This window comes from Equus asinus, chromosome 1 (assembly GCF_041296235.1).
Source record: "Equus asinus isolate D_3611 breed Donkey chromosome 1, EquAss-T2T_v2, whole genome shotgun sequence".
Classification (NCBI taxonomy): domain Eukaryota; kingdom Metazoa; phylum Chordata; class Mammalia; order Perissodactyla; family Equidae; genus Equus; species Equus asinus.
In genome coordinates this window covers 153,904,234-153,922,923 of record NC_091790.1, presented here as the reverse complement: position 1 = coordinate 153,922,923, position 18,690 = coordinate 153,904,234, and the positions used below count along the sequence as shown (strand labels likewise).

The following is an 18,690-nucleotide window of genomic DNA, read 5'->3' as shown; positions in this document are numbered from 1 at the left end:
AAAAGATTTAGCTCTTGTTAATGTGCCACAAAGCTATGTAAACAAAATTTTTCCTAGATGTGGAGTTTGGAAAGGGCAAATGCAAGCGAGAATCCATTTTGTTAAGAAGGCTAAAATCCGTGATTTTAATGAGTGAAATTCTTACTAAATATTTGCATAGTACTCTTCAATTTACAAAGTACTGTTCCATGCGTTATTTCTTTATCGGTCCTGGTCCATGAGTGGGATTATCACTACCACGTAGGCCAAGCAGACTAGAAGGTCATGGGCTTGGGAATCAAATAGACCCAGGCTCAGATTCCATCTGTACTGTAATCTGTGTGACCTTGGACAAGACACTTAACCTTTCTCAATCAATTTCCTCAGAGGTTGGATGGCATCTATTTGTCAAGGCTGATTGCCACCAACACATTCAACGACATCATCCAAGAGCATCTGGAGGGAGGAAGAGTGGGAGGAATTAGTGGGAAGCAGTCAGGGATCAGTAACAAAAACTTTGGCCAAGTTCAGGCTTGGCAAGAAGGATCAAAGAGGAAATCTAATCCTATAGTCAGTGTCAAATACAGAAAGCAAGTGACGAGTGTGGCAGACGTACCTTACAGTGACCCCCAATGAGTCATGTCTTTGTATATCACCTTCTCCCGAGTGCAGGTGGAACCTGTAACTTGCTTCTAACCCATAGAAGATGACAGAGGCTATTGATGTCACTCCCTTGATTGGGTTACATTATGTGGCAAAGGTGGTGGATGTCACTCCCTTGGTTAGGTAATAGCAGACTGGAGAAAGAGGCTCTGTCTCTCTCTTTCTGTCTCTCTCTCACTTTGAAGAAGTAAGCTGCCACGTTGTGAGAAGACCACATGGCAGGGAATTGTGGGTGACCTCTAGGAGCTGAGAATGGCCCCTAGCAGAAAGCCACGACCCTGAGTCCTGCAGCCACAAAGAGATGGGTTCTGCCAACTGTTTGAATAAGCCTGGAATCAGATTCTTCCCTCGTCAAGTCTCCAGATGAGAACCCAACCCATCTGACACCTTGATAGTAGCCTCTGAGACCCTGAGCAGAAGACCCAGCCAGGCTGTGGTCAGACTCCTGACCCATGGAAACTGTGAGACCATAAATGGGTTTTGCTTAAGCCACTACATGTGTGGTAATATGTTATGTAGCAATAGAGAATGAATATACTGAGTTTGGGGAGAGATTCCCATCAGCTGCCTGAAGGAGGACGTAAAGATCCAGCGATTCAAGGCCCTACGGGAAAAGCAGCCCAGGATCCCAGGCTGGCCTGCCATGGATGCACGCAGCAGGGGCACAGTGTTGCCTTGCAACAGAGTGACTGGAACCTCCATGCTTGGCTCCGGGCTGATGTGACTCTTTAAACAATTCTGTTTAAAAGGCAGGAGCTGGGCCGGCCGCCATGGCCTACTGGTTAGGTTTGGCATGCTCTGCTCCAGCGGCCTGGGTTCGGTTCCCAACATGGACCTACACCACTCATCTGTCGGTGGCCATTCTGTGGCAGCGGTTCCCATACAAAAAGAAGAAGATTGGCAACAGATGTTAGCTCAGGGTGAATCTTCCTCAGCACACACACACACAAAAAAGGCAGGAGCTGCCGATGTCCTGACCACCACCTACCCACTGGCTGAAGCTGACAGAGAGATGGCCAGACGCCCATTAGGAGCAGCCACACACAGTCCAGGATAGGACTCTCTTCTTAAGGTAAGGGGTGGATGAAGTGAGTTGGTGTATATGAGCCCCTGCCTTTGAGCCTGGAGGTGTTCAGGTAGACATTATTATTCTCCTCCTCCAAGAGATGAGGATATCAAGAGGCGTGTGGGATAATCAAAGAGACAGATACAGGGGGTTGACCTTACTTCCAAATATGACAGTTCATTCAAAGGAGGTATGACTAGTTGTTAAGCAATCAGGAGAGGTTTCTAATTTGGATTCAGAAATCTAAACCTATAATTACAAATTCTCTGTCATCTCATAGGGTGGAAGTTCACCTGACCACCAGTCTGGGACTTATGCTCTTCACTGAGATGGGGGAGCTATTGGGCAGAGGTGTTCAGAGCTCTCTAGCCAGGTTGAGGGATGCCCAGGTGCTACAAGTAACACAAAACTTACAGCCGTCTATGGGTATCTGTATTATCTTATTTGAGCTCATGGCTGTGTAAGCCTTAGCCCTGCTCCAGCATCTCACTCAGAAGCCCATCAAGGGCTGCAGCCTGTACACAATGGAGTTTTAGCTAATCTTTGATATGTCCCAGGGCAATGTACATCAGCTTCGTGGATATTTCTCTTCATTAGCTGTCAATAGACCATGCTTAGCTCCCACAGTGGTCATTGTTAGCCACACAGGAAGCTAGCTTTTATTAGTTTCCCATAGAAATTAACAGGACTACAATTGGGACCTTTAGACTCCAATAAAACTGTGATTCTCAACCTTGGATGCACATTATGTCCTGGCCATACATCAGATGAGTAACATCAAAATCCCTGGGGGTGGAGACCAGACATCCAGGTTTTTTTGTTTGTTTCTTTTTTTGCTGAGGAAGATTCACCCTGAGCTAACATCTGCCGCCAATCTTCCTCTTTTTTTGCTTGAGGAAGATTAGCCCCAAGCTAACATCTGTGCCAGTATTCCTCTATTTTGTATGTGGGTCACTGCCACAGCATGGCTGATGAGTAGTTTAGGTCTGTGCCCAGGATCCAAACCCACAAACTCAGGCTGCAAAAGTGGAGCTTACCGAACTTATCCACTCCACCACAGGGCCAGCCCCACATCCGTATTTTTTTAAGCTCCTCAAGTGATTCCAAGGTGCAGCCAAGTGTGAGAAACACTGAAATAAAGGGTCTTTTCTACATCATCTCTAGCATGGCCTGAAGCTGACTGATCCCTGGACATCATTTATATTTGAATATATATATATTCACTTTGAAGGGATATATATCTTTGAAGGGAGATCTATAGATTGATTTATTTATATCTATAGATACAGAAATTATATATATCTCCCTTCAAAGTGATAGGTATTGTGCTAGGCACGTGGCTAGAACTCCATCAACGGAGAATTCAATGACTTTAGCATCCCCAAACTGTTCAACCCCCTTGGGCTTTAACATAAAGCAAACCATTCATTGGTGACCAATGGGTTTATACACGTATCTCCTGCCTTTGGAGTTAACTCTTGACGTACAGCCACAGGGATGGGCACTTTCTAGTAGGTCCTAGGCAGGTTTTTAGCAGTGGAGCAGAACTATACTTTCCTCTTGTTCTGTTTGCCATCGCCACCATTGTGATTCCAGGCTCGAACTCATGGTATGGACTGGTCTACATACTGCTCTGCCATGACAGGGCTTCCAGAGCACCCAGCCAGCACTCAGAACCTGGGTTGCTTGAGAGACTGCAGGACCTCCATCCTGGAATGGTGCAGGAGCTAACACTGGTGGTCTCGGCCCCGACTTTGCCCCACCATCTTAAAACTGAAGAATCCAGTCTCCCCCTAAACCCACTGAGTTATTATCCTTGGGGTTGGGGACCAGGCAACAGAATGAACATCAGTCAGACTGTAGGAGATAGGTTTTTGAGTTTTTCCAAACAAACATTTTATATTGTTTCAGTACTACCCTTGGACTCCAGACACAGATTTCATGTTGTCTCATTCACCTTTGCTGCATTTATAAGAAGGTTGGATGGTGGAAGTGGCATTGAAATTAATATACTAAATGAAAATCCCGTGCACCTTCTCAGATTCCCTTGACTATTTCTTTCTTCTCTTGTTTGTCACCTCACCCATCCCGAGTTGCCCTTGTACATCTAGGTTGAGAGGAAATGAACCCATTCGGAGCATGGACCATGGTTTTCTGAGAGACCAAGACACTGGAAGAGACAACCATTGATCAGCTGGAAATAGGAGATAAAGAGAGCACCTCTATTTTCCCCTCCAAGGATTGCTCTGAGTTGCAGTTTCTCCTTGCAAGACTTCCAGAAAAATCCCAACATGCCCAGTGAACATGCTTGCTTAATAAGTTGCTGTAATCAAGTTGGTGGACTCACAACTACCATGAACTTAGGTGTGTACTTCTGAGGTCTTAAGAGGCTGGCCTAACACCTGGAGAAAGGGAAAATGACACTGGGTCTCTCATCCCAGATGTCCCAATAATCCCTGAACCTCAAAAGATAAATAGTTTCAATGTGTCCTGAGTCTATTGAAGGTATTCCCTCCTCGATGGCGTCCTCTGAGTATCTGGTTTTGGGTGGTAGTGGTTTCTTTCTTTCTTTCTTTCTTTTTTCGTAGGTAGCCTCTTCTTCCATTAGTTGGAAACATATCCTCTTAGTTACCTCTAAGATTCATATTATCAATATGCAAACATTTTATATCAATCAAAGTAGGTTTACCTGTGAGCTAACTGAAGAGTCAGAGACGAATCTATTTCTCATACAAAATCTAACACCTAAATGAGGTAAAAGTCTGGTTTTAGGTAAAAGTTTTTAAAAACTCTGCCTTATGGAAAGACGGAAGATGTAGACAGTCCTATGAAATGTCACAGTTTGGCAGCATCTTCAGATGGCGGCAGATGGTTTTTACTTTTTAACCCACTAATAGTTTATTTATATATTCAGAGATGGGAATTACTTTCCTCAAAAAATGAGGCAACTGGGGATCCTTAAGACCAGACCTTGCAACTCTTTCTTTGGGTGAGATTTTTCTACATTGCTTTCCTCAAAAAATTCTAGAAGGGTTTGCAGACATTTAACTACAAGTGGCACCTCCAGGGAACCTATCTTCCCTAACCCACATTTAGAAAGCATAACTGTAGCAGAGTCTGAGGGGCACAGCCCACCAGTTGGGCCATGCCGCCATGTGAGGCACTGAGCTGTGTGGGAGAGGGAGAGCGCCAGCTGCATTCAGTAGGAAATCCTGATTTAGAAATTCGAAGAAGGAAAGAGGGGGAACAAATAGACACTTTAGGATTCCTGACCCAATTTAGAGATGAGAGGAGGACCAGGAAAATCATTTAATAGTCCAAAATGTGGTAGGCTCACCCTATTCTTGCAGCCCAAATTGGCTCTTTAATGGCTTTTTTTCTTTTACTAGAGAAAGGGATTGTCAGGGAGAAATTAGAGTTCTATGTTTTTTGGGTAATATTTTCAATTTTTAGATAATTTTTAACTCAGAAAAGTTGCGAAAATAATACAGAGTTGCTGTGTATGTTTCACCCACTCCCCACTGTGTTAACATCTTACATAACCAGAGAATATTTATGAAAACTAAGAAATCAACCTTGGTACAATAATATTAGTTAAACTGCAGACTTTATTTGGATTTCACCATTTTTTCCACCACTGTTCTTTTTTCTGTTCCAGGAATCCCACGTTTCATTTAGTTGTCATGTCTCCTTAGCCTTCCCCCATCTGTGACAGTTCCTCAGTCTGTCCTTGTCTTCAATGACCTTGATGCTTTTGAAGAGCACTGGTCAGTTATTTTATAGAATGTCCCTCAGTCTGGGTTAATCTTATGTTTCCTCATGATGAGATTAAGGTTATATAGTTTGAGGAAGGATCCAACAGAAGATTGCTCTTCTCGGTGCATCGTAGTGAGGTACATAATTTTGATGTGTTGCTGGTGATGTTAACCTTGATTGCTTGGTTAAGGTGGTATTTGTCAGGATTCTCCACCATAAACTTAATATTTTCTCTTATAATTATTAAACATTTGAGGAGAGATACTTTGAGCCCATACAAGTATCCTGTTTATGCTTAAACTCTTGCCCCCTGATTTTAGCATCCTTTGGTGGATCTTGCTCTCGGCCATGGTTCCTGTGGTGGTCTAATGTGATTTTCTCCTTTCCTCATTCCTCCTACCTCTGTTGATTGGGATTCTTCTGTAAAGAAGACTTGTCAGTTCTCCCTCATTTATTTATTGGTACTTATTTATAGCAGCTCATGGGCTCATAGATATTTATCTTATTCTTTGGGTTATAATCCAATCCTGTCATTTATTTGTTCCTCAAGTGGTTCCAACTTTGGCCTATGGGAGCTCTTTCAGGTGACTTCTGTGTCCCTTGGGTGTGCTGCCATCTTTTATTTTTTAGTACTTCTTGCTTTCTGGCACCATAAGATACTCTAGGTTTATCTTACTTTTTTTTCTCCAACCCTAGAATCAACCAGTTCTCCAAGGAGCCTTGGTTCCTTTGACTAGAAAATGGTAGAAGAATCCAAGCCATGGGCAGTAAGTGTACTCATTTGCTCCTGGGTGGGTGGTGTTTCTAGCCTGTCTCAGTAGATAGAATTAGCTAAGACATGTATGTATACTAACTCAGCATATACTGTACACCTCTATTTTTATTTCTGTGTCTATTTATCTGTATGTTTGTATCTTTTAAGACACGAGTCAATATTGATACTTCTGAGTCCAATCCAGCACCTGAGGGTTTATTCTAGCCTTCTTACTTTCCTTAGTTGTAACTTCTTTTTCCATTAATGAGAAATTGGGAGTAATTATTTGCAATATATGTATTTTTTCCTCTCGAGCATACAAACAGTATGAGAAACAGATTTACCCACTAGAGTACCATGTGTGTGTGTGCAGTTATTTTTGACCTTAGCTTCACAGTATCAAAACTTTTTCAAAGTGTTTTGTTAGGTGATATTGTAGGTAGGGTCATATAGTAGGCGTCTGTTAACTTTTAAGAAGCTGCCAAATGATTTTCCAAAGTAACTCTACCATTTTGCATTTCCACGAGCAGTATATGAGACTTCCAATGCTCTGCATCTTTGCCAGTACTTGGTATTGCCGGATCTTTTAGGCAAACTACTTAGCCTCTTTTCCTCAGTTTTCTCATCTGTAAATGGAGGTGGTAATAGTTCCTCATTCAGTTGTATGAGAGTTGAATGAGCCAATGTATGTAAAGCATCCAGAATAGGGTTGTCAGAACAGGACATCTAGTTAAATTTGAATTTCAGATAAATATTTTATTAGTAGAAATACATTCCATGTAATATTTGAGATTCCCTAAAAAATAGTTATCCAAAATTTGAATTTAGCAAATAAAAATACAGAACACCCAGTTAAATTTGAATTTCAGGTAAACAAGTATTTTTTAGTATAAATACGTCCCAAATATTACGTGGAACATATTTATACTAAAAAACTATTTTTCCGATGTTTTAGGGGTCCCATTTAGAGGCCACTTATTCTCATGCCTCAGCCTAGGTCCAAAAGGATCAGGGCTCTTCACCAAAGGAATTTTCAAATACCCATGAAGAAGAGGTAGAAGAGATTCAGAGGTTCTCGGGTGAGCTTGCACTCTATCTCCTGGTAGGGTATTTGTTTTAAGTCAGATTTGTATTGAAGTTGAATATACGTGCAAAAACGTGAACACAGCACAAGCGCGCAGCTGGATCCCTTTTCACACAGCCAGCACACCCGGGGCCTGGCACCAGATTAAGAAACAGCGCGTTGCTAACCCGCTATCCTGACTTGTGAGGCAGTAGGCTAGTCTGGGGCTGGCTGGCTTTTAAACAGGTTTAACATACTGATATTTTTTCCCCAGCAGATTACTTGGGAATTTCCTGAGAAGTTTCCTCTCAAAATGACTTCCTCAGGGTTTTCTGCTTAAAAGTAGGTCGTTATCCTTTTGAATAAATTTGGCCAAGGGAGACAAGTCTGAGCCAAGGAAAGGGATCTTATAAATAAGGGGTCTTCTGGAATGCTGGCAGGTACTTAATTGATTGGAAGAAGCTGTAATTATATTTCCTCTTAAGTCTTTTTCAAAGACCAGGTAAGAACAGTCAGTACTTCCACAGCATCAACTACGTGCCAGATGTTTGAAGCCCTTTACATTTATTAACTCACGTAATCCTTACAACAACCCTACAAGGCAGGTGTTGTCATCATCCTCATTTTTCAGATGAGGACATCAAGGCACAGAGAGGTAAAGTAACCTGCTCAAGATGGCACCACCAGCAAGTGGCAGGGCTGGGGTCTGAACCCGGGCAGTTTGGCCCCAGAGTCGACTCTCTCAACAACCACAAGGTACAAAGGGATTCCCTCTCACAGCTCTGTCCTCTGCGTTGGAAATGTGGCTCTCAGTCAGTCTGCTTTTCTCAAGTACACTTTGCATTATCTTTCACGACTGGTGGAGCAAGTGCGTTTTGCCTTTCCGTGTATTGTTCATTGGCCTCAGCTTGCTGTCTAGGCAGGTGGTATTAAAGCGCATCGAGTCAGACACAGGTGTCTGAGGTGCTAACGAGTCAGCAGAACAAACCCTTAGTAAACCCAAGAACAGCCGTCCACACAGCATCAGGGGACAAAGAGGGAGAGAGAGGTGCTGGGTAATGATCCGAGCCGCAGGTCTCCAAACTTACTGGAGAGGAGATTGTAGCTAATGGAGCACTGATTTCTCATTGCAGGTGATAAATCTTCCTAACGGCATTTCAAACACATTGTTCTATATTTAAATATTTTAATATTAATTTATTCTAATACCACCTCAAGTGGATAATGAACAACAGCATCAGCTGAATTAAAAAGAGAAAAGAAAAATCATAGGCAAATCCTTGCAAATTCTCCACGCTGGGAGTGAAGCCAGGGGAGAGTGAAAAACATTCCATCAAACCTCATTTCCTTTTTAGCTGGGTAATAAGGATACTCAAAATCATGATCAATATAAATGACTGTTAAATTTTTAGCATTTTGAGGAAGGAAAAGCATAGCTGGCTATTTCTCTGGGAGTTTTGAGTTATTTCCCTGTTGAGTTTTGCCCATTTGCACAGCATAATAACGGTAACTATTACCAACTATTTACTATGCTACTGGTACTTTCTACGTACTTAACGCAGATTATCCTATTTAATGCTTCTAACAATCACATGAACAGGTGTTCTTTATCCCCATTTTACAGATGAGAAAACAGGTTTCAAGACTTGATGCACAACTTAACTAAATGCTGGCACTGGGGGATGTCTGATTCTAGAACCTGGTCTCCTAAAAATGATCTCTCGTGACAGAAGCTGTTTGCACCATCAAGAAAATTAAACAACCATGGAAGAGCCTGATTTTTTTTTCCCCAAAGAGAGACAGTGGAAAGTGGAGCATGTGGTATAACCCACTGGTCTGGAACTGTGGGAAATGTGAGTGTCCCAGAACAATGACCTGTGAGTGTGCTGGGGAAGGTCAGTCGAATGCTGGAGTAGAACTTCCCAGACAGCGCACACAGCAGCTGGAAGGAAAGAAGGAGAGCACAGAGCTGTCACACTGAAGCCACGGCAGAAACTGAGCTGACCCTCTTTAGAGCTGCAAACTAGCCAAGTGCCCCAAGTTGATACCCAGAATGAGCATTAAGCAATTTCTCAGGGTCTGGGGATGCGTTATGAAATCCAGCACAGCTAGCTGTTCAGTAGTGGAGCTAAAACAGCCCGGAGAATGACCACATTTTTCAGTTCCCCTTAGAATGTTTGACTGCCTGTGTCAGCTATCAATTTATTGCTTCTCAGCTCCAAATACACCCTTCATTATGCTCTGGGATACACAATGGGATTCCTTTAAGTATTTCTCCTTTAAAGTCAGCAATAAAGTAAAATTATATTTTTATAATATATATAGACACACAAACACAGTATAATAAATACAATTTTAAAAGTAAGTGAGCTTAAAGTGTTAAGCTTTTTCAGTAGCAGGCACTGGAGGGGCCCTGCAGGAGGAAGAGGTTCTCCTGTGGTTTCTGGGTGGGCCAGGGGTTGGTGGTGTGGGTGAGAGGACATCTGGTGGAACCTGTCCCAGCCTTAGGCCCAGAACATGGTCCCTCTGCAACTTTGCAGCCTCGGTCTGGCAATAACCTTTCTGCAGCTGTCTCTAACGAAAACCGGAAACCCCGCTAACCCCACCTGCACCTGAACACCATCGCACACTGAGGCCACCAGTTCTGATGGCCGGCCCCCCCAACCTGCACCCCAGACAATGGCCTATTATTTGCCTGGCAGTTCAGACCTCCACAGTAAACTTCTCTGCTATGTGGTGGGCAGAACCCTCGTTCTCCCACTAGCGAACCCCTTCCAAGTTTGTCCTTCCTGGGGTCTTCTCCCTCAACCCTAGGTTCCATATAGAGTTTCCTATATCTTACAGTCTTTTTTCATAGCTAATAATTCTTTGTATTAAACTCCCCTGTTTAACCCGCTATGTGGTTTCTATCTTCTGATCGGACCTAAACCACTACACCTTCCGTAGACCACCTACCTGAACCAAATTATGCTGTTGTGGTGGGAAATCTGGGTGCTGAGACTAAACTTTTTGTATTTTAAAAAAATTAATTTTTTAAAATTTATTTTGCTTTTTGTTTTATTTTTGGCTTTGAGGGTGGTTTTAGGTGCAAATTTTCTTCAATCTAATCTCAATTCAGGTTGTATAAGAGGTTTATTATTTATTATCAAGGAGAGGCTTTAGTGGTTGTAAACAGGATGTTCCCACTCAGCTCCATGAAGACAGGGATCACAGTTTTTCATCTGTTTTTTTGGCACCTAGCACAGTGCCTGGCACATAGTTGTCACCTGAAAATGTTTCTTGAATGACTAAGTATAGCTCCCCCTTGCCCAAGCGATGTAATTTTTTCTCCTTCAGCTGGATTATATTGTCTAATGTTCTTAGCAGTAAGTTTTATCCAAACAACCAGTTGGAATGGCTCATCTGGACTTGTTTGACAGGAGCTGTAAAGGTGTGGCTGGGTGAGAGTTTGGTTGGGATGGGAAATGGCTGGAGAGATGGTTTCTCCAACTTGTTCTTTGTGGCACAGAACCCCCGGATTTCAGCATAGAGCAACCCCGATAATTACAATGCCTTCCAACCTCATGTACTTTCTTTTTCTAATACCATGTCATTAAACAGGCAGGCGGGGACCTTGCAGTTGACTTTGCACTTTCTTTCTAAACCTCAGATTTACAAGGCTTAAAACTTTCCCATAGGTTTGCTAGTTCTCTGTGCTTGACCTAAGCCCCACCAGCAACTGCCAGTTGCACTCACATGGAAAATGAGAGTTACTAATGCAAGTTGGCATTTGCAAGATATATGTGAAGAAAACTCAGATTCAAAAATAACTAGTACTTACTTTGCTTCTTGCCAATAATGTACAGTCGGCCCACCCTATCCATGGGTTCTGCACCCGCGCATTCAACCAACCGCAGGTCTAAAGGCCTACGACAGTTGCATCTGTGCTGAACATGTACAGACTTGTTTTCTTGTCATTATTCTCTAAACGATACAGTATGACGACTATTTACATAGTGTTTCCATTGTATTAGGTATTATACGTAATCTAGAGATGATTTAAAGTATATCAGAGGATGTGCAGGTTATATGCAAATACTCTGCCATTTTATGTAAGGGACTTGAGCATGTGTGGATTTGGGTGTCCACAGGGGTCCTGGAACCAGTCCCCTCCAAATACCAAGGGATGACCGTCTATCCTAGAATTCTAGGCTTCTGGAGTTAAGACTGACTTACTAGTGAAGCCACCTGCCCCAGGAACGCATTCCCTAGTCTGCAGTTATGCCCGATGGGTGCCACCACTGGAAGGCATTCACTCTCCTTACTTTGGCATTCAAGGCCCTCCATGCTCTAGTCTCAACCTTTTAATCACTGAAACAACTTTACTGCAGTGTGTGGCACCTTAGGGTACGAAAGGGATACAATTGGCTCAAGGTAGTAATTATAGCAAAAAGGGATACAATTGGCTAATGTGGCTTTTTACTTAGGGTGGTCACCTTTTCTCCTTCCTAATTCACTTTGTTTTCTACTCAAGTTCAAAGTCAGAACTCCTTTTTTGCTTTTCTTTCAACAGTGAAAGGAAGTGAAATCCTCAGCACGGGAAGCCTAGGTCTAGCCCTCAGATCTAGGTTAAAACTGCTCACCTTGCAGCACCCAAACCTTTAATTGGTGATCCTCTGGATCCTTCCAAGGGAATTTATATGAATCAGCCCTTTTCCTTTCTTTCCTTCCTTCCATCCTTCCTTTCTCCCTCCCTCCCTCTCTTCCTTCCTTTCTGCCTTCCTTCCTTGAAAATTGGCCCTGAGCTACATCCGTGCTAATCTTCCTCCCTATATTTTTTTTGTATGTGGGGTAATGCTACAACATGGCCTGATGAGTGATGTGTAGGTTCGTGCCCAGATCTGAACCGGTGAACCCCGGGCCGCCAAAGTGGAGCATGCAAACTCAACCATTACGCCACGGGGCGGCCCCAATCAGCCTTTTCTTAACACAGACCGCAGGGTCAATGTTGGAGAGAAGCCCTTCAGCCTCACTTTGCTCTAGAGCAGGTGTTCTCAACCTTCTCCATCATCAGAATCACCTGGGATACTTTTTTTAAAAGTACAGATGCCTGCTCCACCCTCCGTTGATCAGCTGATCTGCGGTGAGGCCTGAGCACTGGGTGAGTCTAACGTGCAGCTGGACTTGGCGAGCTGTTCAAAGGGCTCCTTACTGGTTCCTACCCTCAGCTCTGTTTTCTCTTCCAACCAGCCATCCTTCCGGTACCACATCATCAGATCCCTTCTGATCCCTTCTTGGTATGAACCAGGCTGTGTTTGCCCGCTCTCTAGTCAGTCCCCATCTCCAGAGGATTGTTCTGGGGCTTCCAGTTTCCCATTTTTCATGGCTCAGGGAATCAGACTTTTCTTCTAGATTCCCATCTTTCCATTTATTAGCCACCATCAGCCCCAACATCAGTGAAAACTGGACATAAGTAAAGACCCAGTTTGCGTCTCATCCCACATCTGGACTAGATTATTGCTGTGATTGAATCAAGACATTCAAGGAATGTTCCTTGAGTGTGTAGGGCACACCAGTTCCTGGGCTGGCCCTGGGGTTATACAGATGAATGAGAATGTTTGATTCTTGCTTTAAAAGAACTTAATGTTGAGAAGGAAAACGGATAGCCAAGCACATAATTATAAGGCACCGTGACAGGGAAGGGTGGGTGCCCCCGGAGCTTGCAAGGGGCACCGTTCCACTGTGGATTTGTAAGCAGGATATCTCCCCTGCAAACTGAGCAAGACAATCTGATTTGGTCTCGCAGAAGCTTCTATAATAAATTCAAACCCTGAATCTTTTCTTCAGCTTTAGAAATCTTTGACTTCAACAATTGAACTGGCAGAGGGAAAAAAGAACAATTAATTTAAATGGATTAGGATGACTTTAAAATATGTTTGTCTTTTTAGGCAAGTGCAAAGACCAACTCCAGAAGATTAATTTACTTTGTTCCAATTATATAAGCATGTCACCATGACTCTTTCGCCATTGATATGTATCCTAAAAGAGCCAGCATATTGGAAGATTCAGTATTAGGATCTTCTGTCTCTATGAATATTAAGAAAAAATTAATGTAGGCAACCCACAGATTGGGAGAAAATATTTGCAATACACATATCTGATAAATGACTCATATCCAGCATATAAAAAATACTCCTGCAGGGGCCGGCCTGGTGGCGCAGTGGTTAAGTGCACATGTTCTGCTTGAGTGGCCCAGGGTTCGCCGGTTTGGATCCCAGGTGCAGACATGGCACCACTTGGCAAGCCACGCTGTCGTAGGCGTCCCACATATAAAGTAGAGGAAGATGGGCACAGATGTTAGCTCAGGGCCAGTCTTCCTCAGCAAAAAGAGGAGGATTGGCAGCAGTTAGCTCAGGGCTAATCTTCCTCAAAAAAAAAAAAATACTCCTATAAATCAATCAGAAAAAAGACAATAAAAAATGGGCAACGTTTGAATGTTCTTCAAAAAGAGAATTTCTCAATGTCCAATAAGCATATGAAAAAGTGCTCAACATCTTCAGTCATCAAGGAAATCCTAAATAAAATCATAATGAAATTCCACTTCATACTCACTAGAATCTCTAAGGTTAGAAAGACTAACAATATGAAGTGTTGGCAAGTATATGAAGCAACTGGCATTTTTGTATATTGCAACTTGTATATTTGTATATTGTTGGTGCAACCCTCTGGAAAACTGTGGGACAGAATCTGCTAAAGCTAAATTTGAGGCAACTCTATGACCCAGCAGCTCTGTTCCTAGGTATATACCTGTGCCGGTTCCTGATTTACTGTCTCAGCAATCAGCTGGTTCTGTGACTGCTCTGATGGATCTAGGCCCTTTAAATATTTTTTGTTTTGCCAGCTGGTACTGAAGCTTGGTCAGTAGAGGCTGCTGGTGAGAAATTGCAGGAGGAAGAGTTTTTGCTTCCTGGTTCCAGTGTGCTGCTCCTCAGGCTCCTGCAATGTGCTTCTCCAGCATCCAGCTGCTGCAGGATGAGCAGCTCCCCTGCAGTGCACATGGCCTCTCTGGAGTCCAGCTCCTGCAGCACATGTGGCTTCTCCAGTTCTGAGTCCCTGCAGTCATGGCGGCCAGCAGTACCTGGTAGCTTGCAGCTTCCCGGAGCAACCACTTTAGTCAGTTTTGTAGTAAAGTGCCTCAGTTATGACACTGCCCTGTGAATAGCTTTCCCTGGCATCCTGGAAGATGGGTTTCCAGCAACTTCCACAGGGCAGGTTTCTGGAAGGTTCCACCAGTGCAACAATACAGTGACTTCTCTGCTACTCAGTGAGCCATGGCTGTGTCCTAACAAGGTCAGTGTCTCAGACCATGCCCTGAGGGCAGGGATAGGATGGGGTGGGTCTTCTTGGGATGCTCTATCTCAGCCCTGCTGTTGGTAACCTCTCCGTATATTTGCTTTTTCTGTATTCTTTAGATTTCTCTTTACTTCTTACTAGCCAGTCCCTTGTTACTTCCATTATAGTTAAATATTCTTTATATTAAACTTTTCCTATTCAAATTATCATGTGGTTTTGCTCTTCTGATTGGACTGATATGGTGCCCAAGAAAACTATATACAGTCGTCCCTCACTATCTGTGGGGGATTGTTTCCAGGACCCCCGCAGAAACCAAAATCTTCAGATGCTCAAGTCCCTTTATAAAATGGGGTAGTGTTTGCACATAACTATGCACATCCGCCTGTATACTTTAAATTTTACTTATAATACTACTTATTACTTATAATACCTAATGCAATGTAAATGCTATGTAAATAATTGCTACACTGTATTGTTTAGGGAATAATGATAAGAAAAAAAAAGGTCAATACGTGTTCAGTATGTGCAACCATTGTAGGCCTCTCAATCCCCCTTTGGTTGAATCCATGAATGTGGGGCCTGTGGATAGGGAGGGCTGACTGGCTGTCCACCAAAAGACGTGTGCAAGAGTGTTCATAGAAGTTTGATTCATAATAGCCAAAAACTGGAAACCACCCAAATGTCCATCAACAGCAGACTGGATAGGTAAATTGCAGTACATTCACACAATGGAATACTACTCTGCAAGGAAAAGGAAGGAGCTACCTGTGGATGGATCTCACAGACAGTGTTGAGTGAAAGAAGCCAGATGCAAGAGTGTATTCTGTAAGATTTCATATATACGAAGTCCAAGAAGAGGCAAAACAATTCTGTGGTGACAGGAGTCAGAACAGTAGTTACTTCTAGGGGCAGGAGTGGCTTTGACTAAGAAAGGGCACAGGGATTTGGCAGGGATATTTGAAATATTTGTGTCTTGAACAAAAGGTATTTACATAGGTGTATATTTATGTAAGAAGTCATCAATTTGTGCACTTTACTGTATGTCTGTTATACCTTCCTAAAAAAAACAAAAACAAAACTAAAAAGGAATGTAGATATGGTCATAAAAAGGGCTGTGGGTGTAGAGCTGTGTAGACAAGAACTCCCCTAGCTGAGTTCCTTGGCCCCTCCACCTCAACAATGCTCAACAACGTGAGTGTGGTATTCTCCAGTCGTCCCCGGAGGCTGATGACGGTAAATATGGTCCCGAACTCTGCAGCCCTCAGCAGGAGAAGCTGAGGAGGTGATGAGAAACCCAGTGATTTTCTGGTGTATACGGCTAGTTAGTGATGGAAATAGAATGCCTCAGCCTTCTATTCCCAACCAGTGTACTTCCTGCTCCATCATGTGGTTTTTCAGAGGGCTTCTTTCTAAAGACATGAGATGAGTAATGAGGTGTTTTATAGAATATGGCAGAGAGTTTTGTACAAGTAAAGCCAACAGAGAATGATTTTGAAATAAAATCCTGTCACAGTTGGTTGGCACTGACGAATTTTTTTTATAATATCTTCTTGACTGCAGTGATAAAGACTGCAGGGGAGTTGGTGAAAAGGAGAAGTTGGTGCCAATTTGGTGGCTGTATGAAATCATTTCACTTCAAAACAGAGAGCAGAAATACCAGAAATCAAAATAGATGATCCCCAGCTCCCTGCCTTCCTACTCTTCTTGGGCAGGAATCAAAGGAGAAGAAACTCAGCAGTAAAAGCAGTCTCCATGGGCTGGTGTCAGGATGAGCAATGCCACAGAGACAGACACGCAGTTCGCCCCTGGAGAATCCTGGTCATGCTTCCTGAACATGTGAGAAAACCGGCTCCCTTTGCACACACACAGAAGCAAAGCTAAGATTTTGTGAGCTCGGGGTAAGATTCTTAGCCCTGGGCATCACTGCAAGGGATCTTTTAGCTTCTGGTTACTCTCCCTTAAAAACTGCAAATATAACTGAGACCAAAGACTCAGGACCTACTGTAGAGTCCATCAGTCCATTGATTTGGGGAGAGAGGAGGTTAAAAGTCATTTCCCCTTTCTCTGGACTCATGTAATCCTTTAACTGTAATTTTCTCTCAACGCTTGTGCCAGTTGTTAATTAATTGACTTTCAGCTCCAAATCCACTCTTTTTCTGTCCTGCTCTGTCACCCTGGAGCAGGACTCTGCCTGTTAGATTTCTGCTTTGACAGCCAGCTCAATGTCCCACTCTAGCGATAGAGGGCTGCAAAGTGGAAGCGGAAGGAATGGAAGCTTTTGTTCCATGTGCTGTTTTCTGTGCAGTTGCTAGCAAATTGGGGTGCAGAGGCTCCCAACAGTGTCCACCGCAGTGGTGACAACTCTAAGGTGCTGCAGTGAGCACTGCCAGCATCCTGTTTCTTCTTTGCTGCAGCAACCATGCCCTCTCTTCAAGAGTCTGCATCTTAGCCTTGTGGGATCCTTCTCTACATTTCTAAATTCCTCATTTACTTTTCCCTCAGCCTTAGGGATGGTAGCTGCCTTCTGAGTTTCTACTTCAGCAACACCTTACAGGTCTCTTTTATCCCTTTTAGTAGTTAATCGTCTTTTGCCTAGTTAACAATTCTTCATAATAGATGTCCCACGTTCAAATTACTAGTGGGGCTTGTCTCTTGACTGGTCCCTAACAGATACACCTGACTTGTGTCATGGTTGTTGATATGTATATGTCCCAGTGCCCCTTAAGGAGACTCTGTGCTTTTGGCTCCAAGGGGAGCAGCCTTCCAGCTGGAATATATTAGATTGGATATATTTCAGGGAATTAATTTCCAGATCCTAGACTTCCATATGCACTCTTTCCTGTTTGGATCAGTCTGAGAACAAGCCTGCGGGGGTATCCCATGAAAAATATTCTTCTTTCTAAGCTCGCCTTCCACTTTCAAAAAAACCGCATTCCTCTCATTTCTCCCTGATTTTATGGTGCATCGTCTAAAGTTGTAGTATATTTATTTATGTTCATTAATTTTGTTCTAATTTTAACAATAACTCAATCCAGAAGAAAGATTTTAACATCTAAAGGCTTAAGACTATAGGAAATTAAAAAATCATTTTGATTTATAGTGTGTTATTTTTATATAGAATTATGCTAGGGTGATTAATAAGAGATTTTCAAGCATGAACTATATTACAAGAGGGTAAAATTGGGGAAATGGAATGGAAATATGAATTCAAGGAAGAAAAGAAACACTAAAAGTTCTTACTCTTAAAAGATCATTTGTGTATTTTTAGATTTTAGGTGATGATAAGTATAAATTTACTATGGTATCTACAGTCCTTTGGATATATATAAAAGCATGCAATAACATTGTTGTTTTAAATTGTCTATATTGATTATGCACCAGAATTACATTCTTTGCAACTATTTAAATACAGAAAGAGAAACTTTATATTTCATCTTTAAAAAGTTCAAGAGGGTATGTAATTTTCCCAAGATGTTTTAGGAGATACATGAATAAACAAAATTGCTGAGATGGTGTCAAGATGGCAGTTTAAGCAGATTCTGAACTCACCTCCTCCCGTGGAGACAACAAATTTACAACTACTCTTGGAACAATTACCCCTAAGAGAGAACTGAAAACTGGATAAAAGGAACCCCCACAGCAAGGGACAGTGCTGACTTGGGTGGAAGAAGCAAAAATTCCTTACTGGAGAGAAAAAAGCCACCTTTGAGCTGCGGCACCTCATGGCCAGCTGGGAGCAATCTTAACATACAAAGCCTTCCCTGGAGGAGTTGGGGATCTGAGTGAGGGAGCATTACCATAATAGGCAACATTTAGACTCAGCACAAGTGTCATAATATCTGGCTTTGCTGGCTACTAACAATAATGGAGAATACCCTGAGAAAAGCTATCAGACATAAAAAGGGAAAAAACCCCTGTTCTTAATGGGTCCATGCACAAATTCATCCTTTTCAGAAAGCAAACTAAAATCACCAGAAAGAAAGGTGCACAGTCCTTTGGTGGAAAGAGACTCACTTGGTAAGCTCTGGGTGCATCTCAGCAAGAGGTGAGACCTCCCCAGGGACTGAGACATTGGCA

At 42.7% G+C, this 18,690-nt stretch overlaps 1 long non-coding RNA gene across 6 annotated transcripts in view; it reads left to right on the top strand.

The window, feature by feature from the left end:
* Nucleotides 1-11,273, top strand: part of LOC123283779 (uncharacterized) — a 78,396-nt gene extending 67,123 nt beyond the window's left edge. For 4 of the 6 annotated variants that reach the window (XR_011503447.1, XR_011503445.1, XR_011503441.1 and 1 more), the window contains 4 exons: nt 1,392-4,072; nt 6,161-6,231; nt 7,913-8,037; nt 8,906-11,273. This is a non-coding gene — a long non-coding RNA (uncharacterized lncRNA). Of the gene's footprint in view, nt 1-1,391; nt 4,073-6,160; nt 6,232-7,558; nt 8,038-8,905 lie in introns of all 6 variants that reach the window. The other 2 variants (XR_011503446.1, XR_006524464.2) reach the window with 2 other exon arrangements.
* Nucleotides 11,274-18,690: the final 7,417 nt, after the last annotated feature.